This window comes from Pelodiscus sinensis, chromosome 3 (genome assembly GCF_052426305.1).
Source record: "Pelodiscus sinensis isolate ZL-2025 chromosome 3, ASM5242630v1, whole genome shotgun sequence".
Classification (NCBI taxonomy): Eukaryota; Metazoa; Chordata; order Testudines; family Trionychidae; genus Pelodiscus; species Pelodiscus sinensis.
In genome coordinates, this window is record NC_143054.1 from 166,368,668 (window position 1) to 166,394,339 (window position 25,672).

At 46.1% G+C, this 25,672-nt stretch overlaps 1 protein-coding gene across 2 annotated transcripts in view; it reads right to left on the bottom strand.

Annotated features, from left to right (window-relative positions):
- The window catches only part of SOCS5 (suppressor of cytokine signaling 5), a 47,314-nt gene extending 44,195 nt beyond the window's left edge, over positions 1-3,119 (bottom strand). The window contains exon 1 of one of the 2 annotated variants that reach the window (XM_075925405.2): positions 2,945-3,119. The gene's annotated coding sequence lies outside the window, so the exon portion shown is untranslated. The remainder of the gene's footprint in view (positions 1-2,944) is intronic. The other variant, XM_075925404.2, reaches the window with a different exon arrangement.
- Between the last annotated feature and the right edge of the window lie 22,553 nt (positions 3,120-25,672).

A 25,672-nucleotide genomic window follows, 5' to 3' on the forward strand; every position in this document is an offset into this window, starting at 1 on the left:
ATTTTATATGAAAGGAAAATAAGAACCATAGTATTGATTATGAAACCTCTTGAACCAAAACAAAAATCAAAGTATTTTTTTCAAAAGATGGTTTAATCTCTTCCTGCAATGAGTTTTATGCTAGTCTATTCCTGTGCCAAAGCAGATTTCATTCGAAGTTTGAGTCCCGAGCATATATTTGAGCATTTAAATAAATAATGAAATACATGTTGGACCTCCTTGGTCTGGCACCCTTGGGACCTGACTGGTCCTGGATGAGGGATTTTGCTGGATCAGGGAAGGTCATTTCTGTGCATCCCGGTCACCAGCTCCCCCAGCCATCGCCTCACTCCCAGCTTTCCAGAAAGCTTCCCCCTGCCACTTACCCTCTGCATGCAGGGCTGCCCCAGTACTGCACATAGAGCCCTGCTGTTGGGCTCCCAGCCCCACAGAGCAGCCTGCCTACTGGGGTATAGCTGTGCCACTGGGTCAGAGCCCCGCTTAGGTTTCAGCCTTAGTCAGCAGCCCCACTGTCTCCTCTCACCGGGCAGCTCTACAGGCAGCAGCAGGGCTGCTGGGCTCGTTGCTTCATCACCGGGCAACAGCCCCACTCTCAGGTTCCTGGCCCCACCACCAGGCAGCCCTGTGGTTAGACTCCCAGCTCCACGGAGCAGCCGTGCTGCTTTCTAGTCCTGCTGGGCAGCTGTAGGGCTGCCACGCTCCTGATTATGCTGCTAGGCAGCCCTACTGCCTCCTGGCCTCACGAGGCAGTTTCGCTGTGGAGCTCTAGCCCTGCTGCCTCCTGCCCCACACCCCTGGTAGTGTCATCAGTGGGTGGCAGCCCTACTGCTGGGCTCTTTTTTGCTGCCATAAGGCAGCCCTGCTATGCTGCAGGATTCCCAGCTACCAGCCCTCCATTGGGACTCTCTGGTCCTGGGCAACATCTGAGTCATTGCTTTCCTAACAGTAGAAGAAACATTTGAGAATGCTTGTCCATACATAAACAGAAGAGAATTCCAAACTTAAGATGTATCTGATTAGTGAAGTTAAAAAAAAAAAAATTCAAGCTATTGTAAGTGGTACATTTCAAATGCTAACAACCTAGTGTAGTGAAATACTGTAATAGTGTGTATTGTAGGATGAGTGTCAGAAATATACCCAGAAGTACTTTGAAAGTTAGTTTGTCTTGTTGAGAGTTTAAATAAGAGTCAACTTTAAAGAAGAAATTAATAAAGGCTTTCTTTAACCATGATTAAACATCAACACAAGAACAGTATAGTATATTTACATACATTTTGCTGCTTCACAATAGACTTTAGAAGTAGAAAATGGCACTTGGTTCCTAGCCTTAAACATTACATTAAAAAGTCATGAAAAAGCTTGGAGGATTGTCACTTCTCATTTCACTATTCAGAGCACATCCATAGTTCACCATTCTTCTGGCTCCCATGAATCAACTTAAAATCAGACCAAGTTATCTGTGCAATGCTTTACGGTCTTTAATTTTAAATAAAATTAAATAAATACAAAATTTAATAAGTTATTTTCTATTCAACAAATTTACAGTTAATTAATCTGTAGATTTACAATTTCCTTTAACGATTAGAAATCATAGTAAAAAAATTCAATGAGTCTTGGACAGATGAAAACAGTCAAGTGAATGATGGAATGAAACTGCCCAAACCTCGACTTTTACATGGTATGAATATTTAGCAATGAGCTGATGAAACAAAACCCTGAAATAAACATGGACATCACAGATACAAGTGTGAACCACAATAGCTTGCTACTGTGGTTCAGCGCCAATATTAAATTACAAAGCTTGTGACAGCAGAAATAGAGCTATTTATTACCTCTTTAATTCCAAGAAAATATCCACAATAATGCACACATAAATCAGCCTTTCAAAATTTTCCTCATCCACACACCTGGGGCAAGTAAACCATCTCCCCACCCCCACCCCCACAAATATTCATGCATAAAACATTATCAGAGACAATTTTGCAAAGCTAATGTGTATACAGTATGCATCAATATGTATATAACATTTATAAGTACTATCAGCAACCTGTGTTACCTTTGGAATTATGCTAAATCTAACAATAGGATAGCATCAGAGGGGTAGTCTGTAACTGGAAAAACTTAAACAACGAAGTCTTGCAGCACCTTAAAGACTAACAAAACATGCAGATGGTGTCATGAGCTGTCATGGCATAACCCACTTCTTCAGATCAAGTCAAGTTTCCCTTTCTGCCTAGCCACTTAGAACTTGACATATGCCCTTCTTGTCTGATTTTCTGGGGTAATGCAAAAGTTAGCTTCAAGAGAAGATCAGTTCTGACTTTTCCATAAAAGCATCATAGAATGATAGAAGATCAGGGTAAGAAGAAACCTCAGGAGATCATCTAGTCCATCCCCTTGCTCAATCAGGGCCATCTAAATCATCCCACGATCTCACAAGCCCGGCCTTAAAAACTTCTAGAAAGGGAGATTCTGAGTTTCAATGTCAATTCCGAGTTCCTCCGCCTCTGGAAGAGCGGCCACTCTCTAAAATTTTCCAGAAGGCCCTTCCTCCTGCAGCAGACCCAGTAAGCCAGAACCCTTCCCATCAGAGCCAAACTCAAAGGCATCTTCTGGGGCTGCTTGCCTTGCCTTGCCCTGCAGTAACCTCTCCGCGCAGGGACGGGGCTGGGCACGGTACGTGGAGGGGCTTGACCCCACGCTCTCTCCATTCTCAATCCCCTCCAGCCTCTTTGCACCCTGCCCCCGCCCCGCTCCTCTCCCTTCCCCTCAGCTATGACTGCTCGCGGGCGGAAGGGAGGCGCCGCTCCCCGCCTCTCCTTGTGGGGACTGGGCCTCCCACAGGCCGGGAGAGCCCGTGGCGGGTGGGGGGTGGAAGAGCGTTTCTGCGCCCGGGAGCCGAGCTAGCCCCCAGCGCCCCTCGCCTCAGCCCGGGGACCCCTACCGTTCAGCTGCGGCGGGACCGGTGCACCTCAGCCCCGTCCCGGCGCCACCGGGGCCCCAGCATCATCTGCTCCCGGGCCCACCCGGCTCCCACCGCCTCGCGCGGACGGCACAGCTCCAGGCAGCAGCACCCCTCCGAATGGAAAATAGCTACCCGGGCCTCGGGGCGGAGAGAGATGGGGGAGTGACACCGCCGCAGCCAATCCCAGGGGACCTGTGACTTCATAAGACCAATAGGAACAACAGAGGACCAAAGGCGGGGTCAAACCCAGCCTATAGGAGCCTTCGGACTCGCTCCGCTAGAACTGATCTAGCGTGCGTCTGTTGACTGCCATCTTGGATTCGGGCAGCTTGACCAGGCCTGTAGCGGTCTCGTCCGCGTCCATTTTGGATTCGGGCAAATAAGCCCGGAGAACGGGATTGATCACGTGGGGGGAACGTTAACTGAGAAAACCGTTAGCCGGAATGTTCCAGGGCCTGGCCTTGTGAGGACGAAATCTTTCGTAGAGGGCATGAAGGGCTTTCCCCGCCTCGAGCTGGCAGCGGAGGCCTGGCTGCCCTGCATGGCCCACCCAGCCTGGGGCACCGCTGGAAGGGCCCAGAGCGGCCGGAGGCTAAAATAACCGTCGCGCCTGGCGCAGTTGCCCAGAGGGTTCCTGACTGGCAATTTCCTGGGGGGGTGGCCAATAGGGGTGCCAGGTGTCCCATTTTGAACCCGACAGTCCAGTATTTGAGCTTTCTGTTCAGGAAACAAATTGAGAAAATAGAAATGTCTGGTATTTTCTAAATAAGGTGTAATGTAGATTGTGATGTCATGTCAAGTGTGTCCAGTATTTTTGTTGAAACCATCTGGCAACCCTAGCAAACCAATTGGGTGGGGGGGAGTGCATGAAGTCATTTGCTGTTCAAAATGGCTGGTGGCTCCCTCTGGGCACCATGCACTCTCGGTGTGGTGTGGGGGGCATTCGCTAGCCACTTTGAAAAGCAAATGACTCCTCTGCACACTCCCCCGCCTACAGGTCCAGATTGGCCTAGGGGCGTGGCAGGGCGGGCCATATCTGGCCACCTCTGTTCTTCATTCACACACCTTCACACACTCATTTTCACAGGGCTGAGGCAGAGGTTCAGGGTGTGGAGGGGATGGGGCAGAGGGTTGAGAAACAGGAGGGGGTTCAGGGTGTGGTATCTGAGAAGGAGTTTGGGTGTGGGAGTGTGCTTAGAACTAGGACAAGGGACTGTGGTGCCAGAAGAGGTTCAGGGGGCAGACTCCGTCCCTAGATGTTTTTAAATCCCAGCTTGACAAAGCCCTGGCTGGGATGATTTAGTTGGGATTGGTCCTGGGTTGAACTTGATGACCTCCTGAAGTCTCTTTCAGCATTATGATTCTGTGACTGTAGGTGACACCACAAGTGGTTCCTGAAAGTAGCCAGCATTCTCCTCTGTCTCCTAAGCGCTGGGGCAGCCAGGATCAGAGGGCTCTGTCTGTGTGCTGCTGCCACCACCCACAGCCGATGGGCACTGTGCAGGCAGTGGTTGGGGTTGGGGCAGGACATGGAGCACTCCTGACCACTCTTGCACCGAGGAGCCTGAGGAACATGCCAACCAATTCCAGGAGCCATCGTGAGACTAGTATAATAAAGAGAATTGGCAACTCCCTTGGCTCACTGACATTCATAGCAATGCCTTGCATACCCTGATGCCCACACCCACCATGTTTACAGCAGCTCGGCCTGGCCTACCACAACTCACAAATAAATCAGTTTTAATTACAACACCTTCTGTTCCCCTAAACGCTTACTCTAAGCAGCCAAATGTACTGCAGACTTAATTCAAAAGTCCAATCAATAGCTTACAATTTATGCCAATTTAAGAGGGGAAAAAATAACCATAAATGATCTGCAGTCTCCAAGTCAAAAAGGCATAATGAGCATTGGCAGCCAATGGCCTGGGTAGCTGCTTCCAGGCATGGCCGCTGCAGAACCCTGAGCCGGAGCTGCTGCATGAGATGGTGGAGTTGGGGTGGGAGCCGGCGGCCGGGCTCATCCTGCTGTGGAGGGAGCAAGGCAAGGGTGGGAGGAGGGAGAAAGCCCAGAGCCTTGCTGCACCGGAAAGACACCATCCCTCCTCCCCCATGCGGTTGGAGCACTAGCACTGGCTTCCCGCTATGGGGGTGAAGGGGAGGGAAGAGAAAGCCTCGAGCCTCCCTGTGCAGGAAAGAAGCACTCTCCCTCCCGGGCTGGAGGAACAGCAGCACACTGTCTGGAGCAGTGTTTCTTAAACTTTTTGAGACCACGGAACACCAAACAATATTTTTTTCTGAAGAACACCTATGAAAATTTTCTTCAAAAAAAATTGTCAAACAAAAAAAGACAAAAAGAAAGAAGAGGCCGTGCCACACCTGTGAGTTGTTCACAGAACACCAGTGTTCCACAGAACATAGTTTAAAAAACAGTGGTCTGGAGCTTTCCCTGCGCTCCCATTGGCCACAATCTGGCTAATGGGAGGTATGGGATGCCCAGCATGGGGCATGAAGACAAATAAGTGCCCCCACCTCCTCAAGCCTAGCTCCTGCCCCCTCACTCACCTCCCTGCTGAGACCCCACCCCCCAATCCACTCCTGCCCCCTCTCCTCCAGCCATACACCCTACCCCATGAAAGATACCTACCCCCATGCTGCAGCCATCCTGCACCCCAAGCCCCCTAACTCTCTGCCCTGCTGAGATCCCACTCCCCCAGCACTCTCACTCATCTCCTCACTGAGACCCCACCCCCCAGCCTGTGCCTGCTCCCCCCCAGCCAGACACTCTTCCCCCAGACTGCTCCTGCTCCCTTCACGCCCCCCCCCCCCCATCAGACATCCTGTCTCAGCCTGCTCCTTCACCCTACCTCCCACCCTCAGCCCCTCCTGCACTCCCATCCCTATCCCACTGACCGGCAGCCCTGTCCTGCACACTGAACTCCTCATTTTTGGCCCTGCCCCAGAGCCTAATGGGCCCACATAATCCACTAACCTTGGAATCCCCGAAGAATTAATCTGGCCTGAGGCCTTGAACCTCAGTCCTCCCCCTTCATGGGGCTGGAGTACCAGGGGAGTGAGGTGTTTCCATTGGGAGCCACATCAGCGAGGGTTTTTTCAAGGGGCTTTTTTCCCCCTTCTCACTTGTGTGGTCCCCAACTGATTTTTCTGTGGGTCAGTGGCCCCGATCCAAAATAGGTTTCCCACCCCTGCCATTAATAAAGACAATGTTAAATCCTTTTTGTGTTGAACGTAATATTTTACTTTATTTAAAATGAAGCCTGACCAACAAGGCTCCAGTCGGGGCCCAGCCCCCATCTGACTGGAGCATCTTTTCCCAACCCCGAATCCTGGAGAAGGCCCTGTGATTCAGCCCACAGATGATTCTGGCCACAGAAAGGGCTGGTGGCAACCCCCCTCCTGCTGTGGCATGGGTAGGAGAAGAGGCCACGATCTGGCTGCAGCGGACAGAGGGGAGTTGGTGAGCATAGTGAAAGGTAGGAAATTCTTTCCTGATTTTGCTGCTATAAAAGAAATACATTCTTTTCTGTCTAGTCTTTACAGCAAAAAATCTGCTTTTGTCAATATAAGTGACCAGACAGTCTTGTATTTTGGCCTCCTTTCTGGTAAAAATTTTTAAGATGTCCGGTATTTTCTGATTTTTTCCCCCGGCCAGGAGGTGAAAATGCCGGGCACCTGGCAACCCTACAAACACTCAGAGCCCGGCCTCCCTCCTAACCCCCCTTGTGGTCCCCAACACCCCCAGACACCAGACACCATGTTTACCTGGTTCCACAAGGCCGCCGGCACAAAATGGCTGCCTGCAAAAAGACCAAGGGGAAGCAATGACTCCCCTGAGTCTTAGTGCTCAACCGCTCCCCTGTTCCTATCCCTGCACTCACTGTTAAAGGGGACATGCTGTTTTATTAAATTTTTTTTTCTTAATAAGTCTTGGAGTCCTTTTTTTTTGCTCAACAACTTTGGTCTCCCCCTCCCTTTTTTTTCCCATCAACAGAATTTTTTCCCTGTGTTTTTTTTGGGGGGAGAAGGGGGGGTTCGGTATTTTTGTTTCAACCATATGGCAATCCTATAAGCGAAGGGCAAACAAATCTCATCAGCATCAGTAGGAAGAGTATGGAAAGTAAGTTTTGATCCATAAGTTGTGTCCTGCACAGCTTTAAACCATCTTTGTGTTCTCAGTGTTCTGGGTTTGTCAGTACAACTCCCATGTAACTTAATGTAACTTCCTTCTGGGAAGCCTGTGAGCAGCTCCATCCAGAGCTAATCGGAATGACTGGACAGTATGGCCCTTCCTCCAAAACACTGTGATACATCCTTCCTGCACCTGGCCGTGCCCTGGAGTTTGTATGTCCCTTCAGTAGAGTTTGGTGGTAATTAAAACAACTATAATAATACATCACTGTAATTATGAGCTAACGGTCCTAAATTAAGGCCAAAACTAGTTCTAATTTGAATTACTCTATGGCTGTGTCTAGAATGGCATGATTTTGCAGAAATACTTTTAACTAAAAAGTGTTTCCATTAAAAGTATTTCTGCAATAGCGTGTCTAGATTGGCACGGATGCTTTTGCGCAAAAAGTGCTTTTGCGAGCAAAAGCATCTGTGGCCAGTCTAGATGTGATTTTGCGCAAGAAAGCCCGGATCGCCATTTTAGCCATCGGGGATTTTTTGCGCAAAACAGTTCTTCCCTGTCTACACTGGCCCTCTTGAGCAAGTTTCTTGCGCAAGAGGGCTTTTTCCCGAGTGGAAGCGGGAAAGTATTTGCGCAAGAAGCACTGATTTTGTACATTACAAAGTCAGTGCTCTTGCGCAAATTCAAGCAGCCAGTGTAGACAGCTGGCAAATTTTTGCGCAAAAGTGGGTGCTTTTGCGCAAAATCTTGCCAGTCTAGACACACCCTATTAATATAAATTCCTCTGTCCTGTAATTACTGTTAAGTTTATTTCCCAGTGTACTGAATGTTACCATTGATTCTGTTAGTTCCCATGATAGCAAAAAATATAGAAATATTAAAAATCTTGCTGTATCTCACTAACTGCCCTTATTTACCATTTCTACTACATTAAGTATGTTTACAAATTCCTTGGGAAATGTAGGGCCAGATTTTGTTTTCAGCCTCACAGGTGCAACATCCACTTAAGTCAACAGGAAATGTATTGGAGTAACAATACAGAACTGGGCCTTTACTTCCTTGTTTATTGGTATTTAAAATACTGTATTAAACCCCTTGTGAAGTGGAGCAAAAGGATGTAACCAGTGGAAAACACTTCTACCAAGTTCAATGTCCAGCCAGTAGTGGGCTTCAGAATCTCAATTAAACAGGGCCTGATAGTATATCCTGGGGACTAAAAGAAGGTTGTAGGCCAGTGGTTCCCAATCACTAGTGCGGACCCCCATTCTCCCCGCAAACCATTTGCAGACCCCCATCAAAGCCAAAACCCCCAAATCATTTGGTCCACTGAATTTTGATAGGAAGATTGTAAAGTGGGGCAAGCTGGAAACATTATCAGAGGCCTGAGGTACTGTACTATTTCAGGGACACCAAAAATAGTTTAAAAAATCAACCTCTCAAAGAGGATTTGTTTCACCACTGACAGATCATAACCATTTCTAGTAAAACTGTATTTTTCATGAGCGTTTCATTTATGCCTGTTATGTTTCCATATCCTGTTTTGTTGTACCATGGTAGCTAACTTGTTTGGGTTTGCTGTGAGGTGCCCTGAAATTCTTCATTCTTTATTACTTTCATGTCAGCTGCAATATTTTTACATACCTTTTAAGGTCATACAAGGGATAAAAATGAGTTAGATGCCACCCGATTGAAACCTGGATGATGATAGCACAGGGGTGGGCAACATTTCTGGCCTGAGGGCCACACTGGGGATCAGGTAGGGAAGGGTAGGGGAGGCTGTGCCTTCCCAAACTGCCAGGCATGGCTCAGACCTACTCCCATTCAATATCTCTGCTCCACCCCCCAGAAACCACTCTGCTCCCAACCCATTGACCACACTGCCCAGCCAGAGCATATAGCTGGGGCATCAGGTCTGGCAGCACAACAAGTACAGGTCCTGGTGTAGCTGAGGCTGCAGGGGAGAGTGGACATAAGGGGAGGAGCCAGGAGCTAGCCTCCCTGGGCAAGAGCTCAGGGGCCAGACAGAAGGGTCCTGCAGGCTGGATGTGGTTTGCAGGCCATAGTTTGCCTCCCTCTATGTTAACAGGTTACATGGCTAGTTTTGTATCTTCGGAGTATTGTCCCTAGAATCTGAAGATGTCTGCTTCACCATCTGCTGGGATTCAAGATGGAGGAATAATACTTAACATTTATATAGTGTTTTTCATCTGTATATCTCAAAATGCTTTAAAGAAACTAATCATCATTACTACCAGTTCTGATGAATAGAGCCCTGCAAATCTGCAGATGTCTGCTTTCTTTCCATGGACCATTTTTAAGGATTTCAGCTTGGATTCAGATATAAAATTGCATCCAAACAGGGTTCTACAGCACAAACTCCCCGGAACAGAGCAGCTGTCAGCCAGCCCTCCGTCTTCAGCTTGGGTCTCTGAATCATGCAGCAGCTAGTTGTGATATGTGGTAATAACCTATGGGCGTTCTGGGAGATGTAGTCTCTAGTTTGCTCAGCTGGAGGAGGTAAACTACAACTCCCAGAAGGGAGTGAGCCAAGCAGTAGTGTAGCAAGGATGGGACAGGTGGATGAGCCCCAACTTTAGTGTGGTGGGTAATAATGGAGGGGGAAGAGCAACGGGGCCGCCTCTCACACCCTCCAGACAGCCTTGGGGGAGGGATAGATGCTCTGGCCATGGGGCCCCTGTAAAAATGTGCACCCCTCTTCCCTCTCAGAAACTTGGGGCTTAGCCTGCTCTACCCACGCATGCTCCCACCTGGGAGTGAGGTCATGTTCTGTTCTGCTTGGTGCTCCAGCTGGGAGTGGGATCAGAGTGCAGTGAATTGTCGCACTTTCCTGCCTGCCCAGTGCTCCATCTGGGCTTAGGAAGCAGGACTGGGGACTTGTCCCACTCCCCTGCCAGGTGCTCCTGCCAGGAAGCAGATCAGGACGCAGAGGCTTGCAAACCCCCAGGCTCCACTCCCTAACTGGAACACCAGGCAAGCAGAGCAGGGCATGCCTGCTCTTCAGGCCCAGTCCATGAAATCAGTCAACATTTTCCCCAAAGCCTATTTGACTTTAGCATTACAGGTCAAATTTTCAATCCTAAGCAAATGCAGAGTTGCACACACACTGCATCTGTAAAACCCAGCTTATACATACAGACAGGTGTCTAACCAGTCACTTGAGTTCACTTGCCTGACCGCACATGTGAATGCCAGTGTGAATGAGGGGGTTTGTGGTTGTATCCTATCTGTCATCAACGGACATTTTCTCATCCATTCAGACATGGCACTGATTCTTTGATTCAATGCAAGATCATGTAAAGTACAGCAATGGATAAAGCTACTTCAACAAATTTCTCATGCAAGCAATTAAATCTCCTTTCAGAAAAGTCATTAAGAGGTCACACAAATCAGAAGTCACAGTATTTCATAGAGACATTCAGTTACTAGAATCAAATCTTTGTATTTTCATACAGACCAACACCATATGCTAAAAAGTTGTTTCTGTCTCACACTTGTAATTTTTAACTGATTTACAAATGTTGAACCAAATTCTTGTCTCATTACACTGGCAAAACTCTAGTTAAGTCTCCAAGGAGAACAGTGGTTGTTTAGTGTCTGAAGAGCCGGTCATTTATTTAGGAACCTCTATGCGGACTTAGGTAACTGACAAAGGGCTCGGTCATCAATCGGTTTTGAGTGGGAAAGTTGACCAGTGGACTTGTGCTGATGGAAGTGTGCAGAGCAATCAATTGCATTCTGCTCTGAAAGGCCATGACTCTGTGCAATGTGCCTGAAATTGTGGATGGCTGTGCACAGATGGGCTTCCAAAATGTGGTGGGATGATAGATGGCATGCGTATTCTAATTCTGGCATCAGATCACCTAGCCTCCGAGTATATTAACCTCACGTGTTCTCCAGGTGCTTGTGGATCACTGTGGGCATTTCACAGACATTAAGTAGGCTGGTCTGGAAAGAGGCATGATGTTCAAGAAGGTGCAAGTGGAGACTTTCTTCCCAGACCAGAAGATCACTAAGGAGGAAAAGTCAGTCCTTTGTATGAACCAACCTAGTAGGGTCCCCCATATCAGCTGGAGAACCCATCCTGAAGCACTGCATCCATGGGGATGTGCAATCCTATCCAATTGCATAGGCATGAGGAAGGGGTGTATCAGGTTAGATTGGCCCCAAGATTGACCTACTTTGTGATTTTGGGATGAGATCGGTGGGGAGTTCACAGGATTGTCCAAGACTGGAGCCAGCAGGAACAAGAGGAAGAAAGCATGCACCCGGTGAGGAGGGGACTTATGACCCAAGTGACAACAGAGGTCTCAGGGGAAGACCCATCATCTGCCCCTAGTAGCCCTCCACAGCCTATTCAGAAACTGGACTGATGGACAGGATCGATTCAGATTGACTGGATACAGGGGATGACTTCATGAGAGAACAGTGAGAAGACCACATGTTGAGTCAGGCCTGAGAGCAGGTGGTGGAGCTGAAGCCTGCAGGGGATGCAGAATGAAGAACGCCCCCAGAAACCTCGGTTTGAGCTATATGAAAACTCTCTTTATTGTGTAATCAAGGAACCCCAGATCCAAGGTGAGATGTGGCAGTTGCTGGAGAGGCCTGCTACGATTACCCATGTGACACTTTGGGCCGGGCACTTGGGCCAGGAGAAGACCTTGCAATGGGCGGCACAAAGGTTTTTTTGGCCTAGCATCCACCACGAGATATGGGACTTTTGTGAGTCCTGCCCAGAGTGTCAGTGCACCGGCCTAAAAGGAGTACCAAAGGCCCCCTTGATAGCTCTACTGGGAATGGGGATTCCATTTGAATGGTTCCAGCCAGAGCAGCTGAACTTATGTAAATCTTTTCTGGGATGGGGATATCCAGGGTGATTTTGACCGATCAAGGAATCAATGTTTCCTCCAAACTCATGGCTAAGCTGTGTCAGCTGCTAAACATCAGGGCCCTCTTGAAGGAGACCTGGGAAAAACAGGGGTCCTGAGTCATGGGTACTGTCCTCTACATAATCCAAGTCCACGAGCAGTTTCAGAAACTCGGAGAGTTCGCTGATCAAATCCCCTGCATGCCCAACAGATGGAAGCTCGGTATTACAACTATGGGACAAAGCTACACACTTTTGAGCCAGGATATCATATCCTCCTTCTATTACCATCAACTCAGTCTAAGTTGCTTGTGAAGTGGCAGGGCCCTGTCATGGTAGTATGGCGCATGGGGACAGTGGATTACGAAGTTCAGTTAAGAGGAAGAAGGAAGGAGGTCCAGACTATCATGTAAACCTGTTGAAGAAATGGAGAGCTTAGGAGGGCTTACTGATCACCCAGTACTGACCCACCCAACCCAGAGATGTTGGTGGTGGTTGAATCCATAGTCCCTGCACCTGTCATGATAGGTGCGGAACTGAACCCAAGGTAGCAAGAAGAGCTACACCAACTGGTTCAGGCCTTCCCCTCTATATTATCCACCCACCCACAAGAGTCCAAATTAGTAAGACACCATATTGTTACACTACCCAGCCAGAAAGTGCATCACCACCATCAGCCCGTACCTAAGAAGATGTGGGATGTGGTCCAGAAAGAGCTCAGACCATTCTTGAAATGGGGATAGTTGAGGAGTCACAAAGTGAACGGAGAAGACCAATTGTACAGGATACAAAACCTGATGGGACCATCCAATTTTGTATAGACTTTTGAAAAGTGAAAGAAATACCACAGTTTGATGCCTACCTTATGCCCAGGGTTGATGATTTACTAGAGAGACTTAGTAACACTAATTTAATCTTTACCCTGGTTTGATGAAGGAGTATTGGCAAATAATTTTGACTCCTGCTTCCAAGGAAAAGACAGTATCCCTAACTCTTTCAGGCTGTTTTTCACCATGCCCCACAGCCTTCATGGAGCAGCCACGACTTTCCAGGAACTTATGGATAAGTTATTACAACCCCACCATCAATACATGGCAGCCTCCATTGATGATACAGTAGTATACAGCCAGTCATGGCCAGAACATATCCAGCATCTGGAAGCCGTGCTTCCAGACTTTGGGTGAGGCCGGCAAGTGTCACCTGAGTCAACCCAGCAAGTGTCACCTGAGAAGATGCAAGGCAACATACACCAGGTACAACATTGGGCAAGGGACCCTACACCCATTGGTGGACAAAGTGCAGGCTTTGAGGGATTACATGGCTTCCACAAAGAAGAGACAGGTTTACCAATTTTTAGGGTTGGTGGGTTACTACCACCACTTTGTGGCAAATTTTGCAATACTTGCAGCCCCCCATCTGATTTGACTAAGAACACCCAACCCCGAAATGTTCAGTGGTTGGCAGAATGTGAAAAGGCTTTCCAAAACCTAAAAAGACCGATTAACAAAAGTGCCAGTTTTGCATTACCCAGGTTTCTGTAGACTTTTTATTCTACAGTCTGATGCATCTGAGGTGGGGCTGGTAGCAGTATTGTCCCAGGAGTCAGAGGGAGAAGAACATCCAGTCCTCTATATGAGTCAGAAATTGTTTCCCAGAGAACAGAAGTACTCAACAGTGAACTAAGCAATTGACACCATAGTATTACCTTCTGGGGAACCTCTTTCATCAATCACAGACCACGCACCAGTTCGGTGGCTAAACAGTATGAAAGATGCCAACCATTGATATCTATTGCTCATATGATTTTAGCATGGCTCATCAACCAGGTAGGGTGCGCGCTAATGTGGACTTTTTCTCCCGGGTAGGAAGGGAGGATGGAACACAGGAGCCCCTATCAAATACCCTCTTAAGGGGGAGGGTGTGTGACTGGTGTATCAACCCCGCACTGGAGCTGAGAGGGTTAACCTGGCCCAGCTGACTGACGAGGTCCTGCCCTCACAGTCCTGCTGGACATGCTCCAGCTGGAGGCCAGCTATAAAGGCATGTGGAGCTGCTCAGTCTAGGCTGAATGCTGCAGGAGAAGGAGGTGCCATTGGAGCTCCAAGGGAGGAACCACCAACTGACCAAGCCACAGAGGCCAGTCAGTGGGAAACTGCAAGGGAGGCCCCTAGTATGGAGGGAAGTGCTGGAAAGAATGATCTGGAAGAGATCAGTAGGAAGTAGCCCAAGGTGGGGAATTGTTGCATGTTTTAATGGGATTCCCCCTGAGCTAGTGGTGGTTCACTCCACCACTCAGGGTCCTGTGCTGGGATCCGATGGAGAGGGTGGGCCTGGGTCCCCCAAACCCCTCCTCATTAACTCCATGAGGGAACACACACCTGTTGTTACTGACTCTGGTTACTGGGCCACACTGCCCTGGGAGAGAATAGTGTTATAATTGACTCTGGCTATTAGGCTACGCTGCCCCAAGTGAGAGGGGTGTGGCTACAGACTCAGGTTGCTAGGCCACACTGCCCTGAGAGAGAGAGGGGTGTTATCACAGACTACTTTTACTAGGCCACTCTGCTCTGAAAGAGAGGGGCATTGTTATTGACTTGGACTACTAAGCCACACTGCCCTAAAAGAGAGAGGCATTGTTATAGGCTCTGACTGCTAGGCAACATTACCCAGAGAGTGGGTGGAACTGGCATATGCAGGTTAGAACACTATTTGAGCTGTCGCTGAAGGCCCGACGCCCCCGTCCCCATGGAGATGGGCAAGATTCCCTGCAACAGTCACGTACCTTGAGATCTGCCCGAAGCTTTCATAATTCCTATGGTTGGAGCACAGCTGGAACTAGACAGTCTCCTCTCCTCAAACACTGATGAGGTCCAGCATCTTGGCATGGCTCCAAGCAGGATCTCCTGGTGCATGGAGCAGACATGGCCAGCTGGGAAGATGTGCTGAGAACACAGCACACACATCACTGAGCAAAGAACTCACTGAGCAGGAAGAGGACTTTCAAATTTCAAAAAGAATGCAAAGGGCAGGTCTTGAAAGTTGGTGACCTAAGAGCAGGGCAGCAGAGTTCAAACATGACCACAGAGGCAAGAACAGATATTGTGGGAAGGATATCAGAGGCCAGTCACAACGCAGTACTACACCCCAGTATCCACACTGCCTCCCCGCCCAGTGCTGTATGCTGAGCTCAGCAAGCTCTACACTTCTCTGTCAGATGGTTTGCCTAAAGTGCAACAACTGAAGAGTTAGTGTGCACTACGTCTCTTGCCAGCATGGACACCTCAAAAGTTACAGCATTGGGAGCTGATTTTTTGTGCAGTAACTTGCCAGTGTAGACTTGGCCTACAATGGCACTTTGCATTGCTGAAACTTTCTGGCTCGGGTATGAAAAAACACCCCTGTGCACACAAGTTACAGCACTGTAAAGCGCTGGTGTGAACCAGCCACAACGTTCGCAGAACTTTCAGTTTAAAGCACTGCCATGACTGCTTTTGTACTTTCTTTACAATGAACTTGTGCTAACTGTCATGTTTCCAGGCACTAGGCCTTTTTGTGCTAACCCATTGATTAAAAAAGACCAAGAGCCCTCATAACATCATTTCATTCCTATTGGGATGTATTCCTAACTCCTTGCTTAATGTTGTAGTCATGTTCCCAAAAAATGCTGTTTTAAGCAACATGATGATAAACAAAATCCAATTTCCCCATAAAATTAATGGAAATGGACGGGGTTAGTTTCCATGGGAAATTTGTTTTGCCAGACTTATATACAGTAACATTTTAAGTGTTAAACAAAGACTTTAATACTGTATTCACAAAAGACAATTGTGAAGCCTGGCTGAGACAGAGATGTAGTGGGGTAGGAGCACAGGAGCTTGCCCCACCTCACCCACCTGGCACTTGCCAGGGAGCAGGGTCACAGCATGGGGGCTTACCTCGCTCTGCCCAGCTGAAATGCCAGGCAGGTGGAGTGGGGTAAACCCCTGCACCCCAATCCCACTCACCATCTGGAATGCTGGGTGGGTGGAGTGGAGCAAGCCAAACAACCTTATAATGCAACAAGGAGTCCTGGGGTACCTTATAGACTAACAGATTTATGGAGCATAAGCTTTCGTCGGCAAAGACCCACTTCGTCGGATGCATGTAGTTGTAATTCCAGAGGCAGGTATAAATATACAGGCATAAGACTTATAATGGAACATTGCATGACTTTCAATGAGTATGTGCTCTAATAGATCAGCAATCTAATAATGAAACAATGTTAACTGGGGTGGCTTTAAGTGAGGAGTACCAATTTCCTTGCAACAAGGAGGAAAAAATAGAACAGGTATTTACTAGCTAAAGGAGAGAAAAAAGCAGCAGACAGCTGCAAAATGACTCTGCTAAATTTAAACAACCATCTCCAGAAAGGCATGATGGGAAAAGATTGGCACTTAGGGGGAATTAGTAGGAATTTGCAAGCTCTTTCTAAAGAAAGTGTGCCTAAGAAGGGGCCCTATATTATGGCCAGTTTGGATTTCTGATTTTGTCTGTAAACTGTTTGCAAGGATGAATACTGAAAGCAATGCTCAGCTCATGTAGCTGGAGGTGGAAAACAATAAGCTGCCTCCTCCCAGTCTGAGCAACTGTAGAGTACTCTATGGAGAGTTTTTTACCCCAGTATCTAGATGACTCTCCACCAGCCCTTATGTAATGGTGCTACCACAATGAACGCTAGAAGATCTGTGTAACAGTAGATCCTGTGGCCCCACCCACAGGCTGTGTGCTGCCCTATAGAGAGTCCTGGGGCAAGGGCTTTGTATAGCACAGATCTTCTGGGTGTCCCCCCACCCCAAACTTGAAATTTTAATAATTCAGCTGCCAGCTGCAGGCTTTTTGCTTTCTGAGGTTAGACATGGTTTGCCCTGTAGGAACTAAGCTCTACATTTCTAAAGAGATTTAGTTGGCTAAAGATGCAGATAGTGGGAAATGAATGGTTGTCAGGCTCCTAGGTGTTTTAGAATGTCCAGGTGCTTGGTTTCTATCTGAATATTTCTATATGGCCCTAGATGTCCCATTGCACAACAACATACTATAATTAATGTGGCACTGACTGTGCGCTATGAGATACTGTGATCTTTGGAAAACCGCTTTTCCCTAATTACTATTGTCTGATTTTACACTAATCTCTACACACTGCCCATTTAAAACATCAGCATGGCCTGTTGAAAAGATTTCCAACATCAGATGGGTTAAAGACTTTTTTTTTCTAAGAAAATTTTGTCTTTAAACTTTTCAACTAAAATATAAAGTTTGACACCACAGCTACAACAATCAACAATGGAGGATTCATTTCACCTTATAAGGGATACAGTTTGCAGCAGCAAAGAATCTTCCATGATTTTTTATATCTTTTGGGCATTGTAGTTCAAGAACTGTACTTGGATTCTCTTGAAAAGCCCTAGTGTACATCGCAGTGTTCAAGTTTTCATAGCACTTTCAATCCTGATCTAAAATTAGAGCCTGCTCCTGAAATGAATATGTTGCTCTTCAGTAAGCAAGCTGAAAATTGAACACTAAATTCTTGTCTCATATACTTCTGAGGTAAAACAGGAAGATTTATTTCTTGTCACATCTAAGGTAATAATATAAACTGTTTCCATTGTGTCTGTAAGTAATTGCAGTTTATTGGATCATACAGTACAAATTCTGCATCGCAGCAGGGACTTAATAGGTAAGAGGAGGAGTATTATAACACTCTCAGTTAAATCTGTATATATAGTTTAGAAATGTGCATCTGTCTGTCCATCTTCTGAGAGTCCATTTGTTCAAGAACTCCTGCTAAACAATAAGTGTTAGAACCACCACATTTTATATGCGGCTTCCTCTTCTCCTAACTTAAAGCAAGGTCAGGGTTTGGTTGTGCTAAGAAAAAAAGTAGTACCTTGAATGTAAACAGTGAGAGTGACACAAAGCAGCAAATAAGCAATTACAGATACAGAGTTCAATATTCCTAACTTGCTCTACAAAAATGATGCATGCATACAAATGGGATAATTATATCTGGTAGATTAAAACCTTTCCAATGATATCTCACATGAAATATTTCTTATATGGCATATTCCAGTTATATCACATTCGTAAGTATATTCCCATAAAGTATATGAATGCTCTGTCACACAGAAGCACTTGCAATCTTAACTGGGTTATTTTTAAAGTACTGAGGGCTTTTTTGCTACCTTGATATTCTTTTAACATTTTTCACATGGAATTTATCTCTATTTAGAGTTACTTTACCTACTTTTTCCTATTTTCTGGTAATGTAGTTGTTTAGCTGAATTAGCTACATTCATTTTCTGATTCAGTTTCTGTTTTGACACCATGTACAGTAAAACTCCATTAGTCCGGCATCCAATGCTCCGGGACTCCTGATGGTCTGGCACCATCAGGAACCCAGAAGTGCTGGGGCAGCCGGACAGGCTTCCCCATTCAGCTGCTGCTGAAACTGACCAGCAGCTGAATCGGGGAAGCCGGGAGCAGAGCAGCTGGGGTGCTGCCGGGTTGGTCTCGTAGCGCTGCCCCTCGGGGCTGCGGGACCAACCCAGCAGCACCCCAGCTGCTCTTGGGGCCGCCTGGGGCAGAGCAGCTGGAGTGCTGCCGGGTTGGTCCCGCAGCACCAAAGGACGGCGCTGCGGGACCGACCCGGCAGCACCCCAGCTGCTCTGCCCCAGGGGTCCCCAAGTCAGCCGCTGCTGAAACAGATCAGAGGCTGATTCCAGGAAGCCCCAACAGCGTCAGTTTCACCAGCAGGCTGAATCCAGACGCCTGGGGCAGAGCAGCTGGGGTGCTGCTGGGTTGGTCTTGTAGCGCTGCCCCTCGGCGCTGTGGGACCAACCCGGCAGGACCCCAGCTGCTCTATTGCAGGCATCCCCGATTCAGCTGCTGCTGAAACTGACCAGCAGCGGCTCAATCAGGGACTCCTAGGGCAGAGCCTGACTATCGTAAGGGGGGGCTATGAGGGGTCCGGGGTGGCATCCCCTCCCACCTCACTCCAGACCCCTCATAGCCCCCCCTTCTGATAGTCCAGCATATCTGATAATCCGGCACCCGCTGGGTCCTAAAGGTGCCGGATTATCGGAAGTTTACTGTAATACAATTTACAGCACAGACACAAAGTTCTCATGGGCCTTCCATTCTGTCAGAAATAATTTCCTACATCTTTTAATACCATTGAATTCTTCTTGACTGGGATGATCTATACGCTGCAGTGGAAACACTGAAAAATCAATTCTGAGTTGCAGTATGTCATGATGGTTTATTAAAAATGGTTACTCTTTACAGGAGATATTTACTGAAGTTAGGAAGCATTACAGGTACATTTTTAATTTTTAAAAATAAAAATAGGTACTTTGAAAATTTCTTTATATGAAGCTGTGATGAGCTTACTATTATTATAGCCCAGTTATAGTTAAGTGTAATCAGCATTTCCATGATCTAACAGTGGATTTAGGACTGGAGTTAGAACTCCATTATAAAAATTCTGTCTCAGCACACTGTTGGGTATTTTTATAATCAAACTAATTATTTAGATAATTGGTTAGGTTGCTCACACATTCAGGGGCAGATGACTGTTTTGCAGGGCCCTGGGCAGCATAACTCCGCGGGGCCTCCCCTTTGCCACAGCACATGTGCCGCGATGCCATGCGCATGCGCAGTGGCGCCACGGCGCATGCGCGGGGCTTTTTTAAGTGCGGGGCCCCGGGCGGCCGCCCTGTTCGCCCTGCCCTATATCAGCCCCTGCACACATTTATCCCTAGTCTTCCAACAAGAACTTTGCAAAGATTTTAGCACATGGCCTGGGAACAAGTATGCAACAGCTGTACATACTCCCAGTATATGAATTTGAGAATCTTTTCTAAAAACACAAATATCTTGAAAATGACTTAGTGGTGGAATTTAAAGTCTTCAAGCTGAAAATGCCAAAAGACCACTTCTGTACACTTCTGTGTATTTGGTAGCACATTGATTCTCTGGGTGTTATTTCTCCCTCTTTAATGGGTGGTCCACTTAACCCAAGAGCCAACTACTGCTCATGCAGTATCCATTTATAAACACACACAAATTTGCCTATACATTTGCAGGTACAATTTAAGAGCTAGTATTGAACATCTGGCCCTTAAGGTCACAGAAAACGAGCTTCACACTTCAAGTGAAGTAGTCATGTCTTGGAGAGCTAAAGGCACTTCATATATTTTCACTCAGTTCCTGGAGGGTTCTAGTCTTAACATTGATGGTCTTCCATACCAATGAAGACCAACGGAATCCTGGTCACATGACCTGGGCGAGTGACTAATTGGAAGACTGTCAAACCAAAGGACCCTACAATTGTTGGAACATAAGAATAGTCGTATGAAGACTCAGTATTAGCTCATTATGTGGGCTTCATATAAAAAGATTAAACACTTCCTAGATGATTATAGTTATACGCATATGGCAACTCTTAATGCTTGGGTTTCCTCACAAAGAAAATCGCCATCTCATGGTCATGCTCCAAATTATGCACTTAGCTGAGATGTGGCAGGATTAAGTATATAATTAAGCCTTTCATAACCCATTTGGTATCCAGAACTAACTATTTTGCTTTGAAAATACCAATCCTTAGATTCAAACGGATAGATTTCCAATACTTAGACATACAATACATAATTTTCAAAGCCATGATAAACTGCACACTCCAACTCCAGCATTCGTACATGCAAGTATATATTTTTAAAACCAATTGCCAGCTTGGCATGCACGATTGTCAGAGGATGCGCCTTATTTGATGCCCCCTCTTGCCCCTTATCCTTAATTTCTTCTTTTTGGAGTAACATGACACTAAGCTAGGGGGAGAGGTAGATACGTTGGAGGGTGGGGATAGAGTCCAGAGCTGTGTTCCCTCTAACATGGTCTATATTTGGGTGGGTTGAATTTTCTTTTGGGTGGGTTGAAATTTCTCATGTGCAACACCAATATTGAGGTAGTGTGTGGATGTGCACTGCCACTACAAACAAAACATATGGACTGTTTATATATATTTATATGTGTGGAAGAAAATATATTAAAACAAGGGATATTTAACAAGGAGCAATGCTTACAATACTTAAGAAAATTAACACTACCCTTGGAGTACCTGTATCATCATTTCTAAAAACTCAACCTTGTAAACACACCAAAATGCATATTATTCACACACAGCTCAGCTTTAAGATGCTAAACAAGTCTATGAGTTAACTAGAAATAATATTTGCAAGGAGAGCATGACTAATACAATATTTACTTACACTGGAAAGGGGAATAAAAGGCATTCACTAAGGCTTATACAGTTTCTCTGGGGAATGTTTAGGATCCATGCTGTAAAAGCAGATAAAACTTCGCCTGGTTTGAAACTTTCACATTTTTATGTGTCACCAACTGAAAGAATAGAAGCCCCAGAACAAGTTAACACATGACTTCAGGATTTGTAGACAGATGCATGTTTCAAAGATCTTGCAAATAAGATTTCATCCTGCAAAATAACTAGCATCACACCTAGTATTTGCTACTTCTGACTCATGAGCCAGAACTCTACTACATAGCAAAGATCTGGCCTTAATGCAATACAATATACCATGAACTAATTAGTAACACAGGTTTTTTTACATGATTAAGATTAGAGTTTTAGATATCTGCAACACTCCAAAAAACTTTTGTTAAAATAATCTTTTTCTTTCCTACCTTAAGCCATTAACACCTATGTAAACTGTGTTTGAAATGTAATCATGCAAATGTCCTGGCACACATACCCCCCATGCAACTTGCTTTCCTCTCCACCCTGCCAACCCAACTAGATGGAGAGGACTGCAGCAAGTGAGTCAGGAGGACACCCCAAACAAACTGCCTCCTGCCTCCATTTTACTGCACCTATGCCAGCACCTACCCACCTCCTTTCCCCTGCCACTCCTGTGCAATCTGCTCCTCCCAGACCAGCTGAGGGCTGGGATAAAATCCTGCTTCTCAGACTAGTAGGCACCAGCAGTCTAGCTGCAAGTCAGAACAGGATCAGCACAAAAAATTATCCACACCTCCCCCACCTCACCAAAGGACACAACACAAACTCACTCCCCCTCTTCACCTCACCCCAATGCCAGTACACATACAGACACCCTCTTTCCCCGACCTACCTCATGCAGTCAGCCCCTTACTTCCCTACCAGCCCAGGAGGGTTGGGGAGACTGCTGGGTTTCTGCCTCTGCTTCTCTCTCTCTCTCTCCTCTACCATTACAAGCTTCTACAGAGAGCCTTTGCCACACACTTCTCTACTGACAGAGCAGATCTGATTCTTTGTTTTTTATTTGTTTTGTTTTAGGGTGGGAGAAAGCAATTTGCAAAGTTCCATGAAAGTGGACTTGCACATATAGAAGTTTTGCAGCCACTGCTGATCATCCCATACCTGCACTATAGTGTGAGCTCACCCGTCTGTGCTTGTCTGATGGCACCAAAACCGGCATTCCACTGCATCCAGAGTATTGAACACTGGCAGCATTTGCAAGTTGCTCAATTCAAGTGCTTTGCATAGGATCATGTTCATGGTCTCCTGCAATTCATCCTTGTTCTGGCAGGCTCTTGGTATGCTCTGGGTATACTTCAGCATAAGGTGAATAATGCTTGCCATCATTATCACAATGCTTTGTTTTACAGCGCAGTCCATTGTGGGATCCATGCTCATGTTGCTGTGGTGTCTCCATGGGTAGGCAAGTAAAGAAAGGGAATGAAAAGAACACCTGCCTTTATAATAAGCAGGGGTGGAGTCAGTAGAAGAATGCATTATATGACACTGACAACATGTACCCAGAACCACCTGCCACACAGTTTTGGTTCCAGCATCCACTGAGACCTTAGCTCAGAATTCAAAGGGGCCACAGGCATTGTGGGATAGATTCCCACGATGCATCTCTCTCAAAGTCAACAATATCCTCCCAGCCGGGGATATGCTACTTCAGCCTACTTTGAATAGCATCAGATTCTCTTGCAAACTGGGGACACACATCTTTGACTTAACAAAATCGGGCGGGAAGACAGCGACCTTAATAAATTTGATCTAATCTCATAGTGTAGATATGGCCTTAGTCTTTAAGGTGCCACAGGACTCCTTTGTTTCAGTGAATTAAATATGTAGTAATCTGGAATGATTATAAAGGCTTAAGAGTACATTTAAAATATAAAATTAACTTAGAAATACTGATGAAGAAAATGTAAAACAGAGAAGACCTACATCATGTATTCCATAACATTTAATGTATTCAGCAGGACAACTGACTTGCCCTTATTGGAAAGTTTTTTTCCTACAAATCTCTTGCAGTCTCTTAAAAAACAGTAACTGACATTTTTTATTCCCAACTTTAGTGCTTTTAAATGGGTACCTTCTGCATGTCCAGTCTTCACAATCTGGCATGTAGTGAAAAACATGCTCCTTTTGCTTTAGAAAGAAAATACAAAAGAGTGCTTTTTCTCAACTATAATTTGCTTCATTTCAGGGATTTGGCTGGAAGGGGGCAAGGATGAAGTTGGGGTGGGAAGAGAAGAAGGAGACAGTGGGGAGTGAGTGGGGCCTGGGCAGAGTGGAGTTGGAGCAGGGATAGATTAGGGGCAGGGCAGAAGAGGTAGGATTTGGAGTTTACCTCCTCAAGCAGCAGCCTCACCCAAAGATCCTCCACCTAGCTTCTGGGGGAGAGGTTGAGTGAGTCACAAAGTGCTCAGCTGCTGCCCCTCTACTTCCTTTTGCTTTAGGATGGCGTATTGTTGGGGGCAATGGGCCTGTCTTTGCAATGGAGTTGCAAGGCAGTAGTACTGTCCCAGCTAGGGAGAGAGAAATTGGAACTCTTGCTGCGTCACCAGCTTTTCTTCAGCCTTATGTCAGCTCCTAAGAACCCCATTAACCATCTCTGGATGTGGAGTGGGATGATAGGAGCTTTGGAATGAAATCCTGACTCCATTCAAGTCAATGGCAAAACTCCCCCTGGCTTCAGTGGGGCCAGTTTTTCACCTTAGCCTTTGCCTTTGGGTCAAAAACAAGGGGTAGCTGTGAGTTCACTGCCTAAGCAGCTCTCGTTTCCCCAGGACTGGAGCAATGCTGTGTGGGCCTGGGGCCAGGTAGGCCTCAACACTCAGTCAAAGCTACTTGTCTACCTAAAACAGGATGCAGATATGGTCAGGAGTTTGCAGAATGGTAGGACTTAAGCTGGCAATGTCAGCTTTCACTTTGATTCCATTCTCACTTCCTGTTTTGCCATCCTTAGTCAGATTGAATAGAACCTTATCATTCTAGAGAAATAAATGGGACTATTTGATACTATTCTAACTGACTAGGGATGGCAGAATTAGGCTCTGTCTCACATCTTCAATGCTTTTGTATTTATTTTTTGCATAGAACTAAATTCACACTGCTTGTACTGGCTGTAGGCATTTGCAGGGGGCACTACAATGTTGGTTGCTTTGGTTGGGTTGGGTTGTTCCTTTGTTTTTTCCTCTGTGCTTTGCTGAGCCTTTGGTTTGTGGATGATAGTAATGGAAAGCAATTATCATTCTATCCTACTGAATTTGAAGCTCATTGCCCTACAGGAATGTTTCTTAAATTTGTCAATTAGAATTAAAGGAAAGTCTCCTATGAGCTGAACTTCTAGCAGCAATACTACTTTTGTCCTGTCAATGTGATTACCATTTCTGGAAGGTTAATTACTTTTATTAAATATTGAAGCTTATTTTTTAAAGTAGCATAAATCAAGATTTGAAAAAACCCATGAGCCTTATCATTATGGCTTTCTCAATTGTTCAGTTATCTTACAAGGTCAATATTTAGAGAGTTTAGGCATATAGGCTATAAATTCAGCAATTTATTACCAAACTGTCTGGTGAGAGTTGTAAAAGCAGCTCTGCAAGAGGAGTGATAGTAATTAGTAGTCTGGCAGATGTGCAGGAGAGATAAATTTTAATAATGAATACTAATCTACATACAAGTTGAACAGAGTAAGACAGATTTATTTGGGGTTTTGGTTCCTTTTGGGCATTGCATTTCTGCGTGGCTGCCAATGACTTTATCTTAGTACTCCCAGAACTGAGCTGGTTTAGGGTCTATGTTTTGGCCAAAGTGATGGCATTTTCCTTAGTTCTTCTGCTTGCTGCATGTATGTAACATAAGAATGCTGTCAATTTGTTTGAAATCATAGCTCTGGTGAACTAATAGACACTATGTAGAAATGTTGATTCCATTTTGACTGGCATCAAGGGCTTTGATCCTGCAATTTTATTCTGTATTGATTTTATACCCATTACTGTGGTGTCAGAGCACTGTGGCACCTGAGCACTCAGGATGCTGATGAGAAGTCTGTAGACATTTTAGATAAGACCTTAGGTAGTACACAGCAGGGAGTAGGAGGAGGAGCTCAAGGTGTGCAAATTGGGGTAAGCATTGAGTAGCAGTGATTCTCAAGCTCCTTGCAGGCCTGTTCCTTTATTCCAGAGAGTTCAGAGTAGACAAGGATCAGGATGTGGGTGGAGGACAAGTGTGTCAGAAGAGAAGAGAGCTTCATACTACACATCATGCACTTATCTTCATGTTCCTTTCTTTGGCCTCCCTCCTGCTGCTTGGACTGAATTACACATTAATTCACAATCCAAT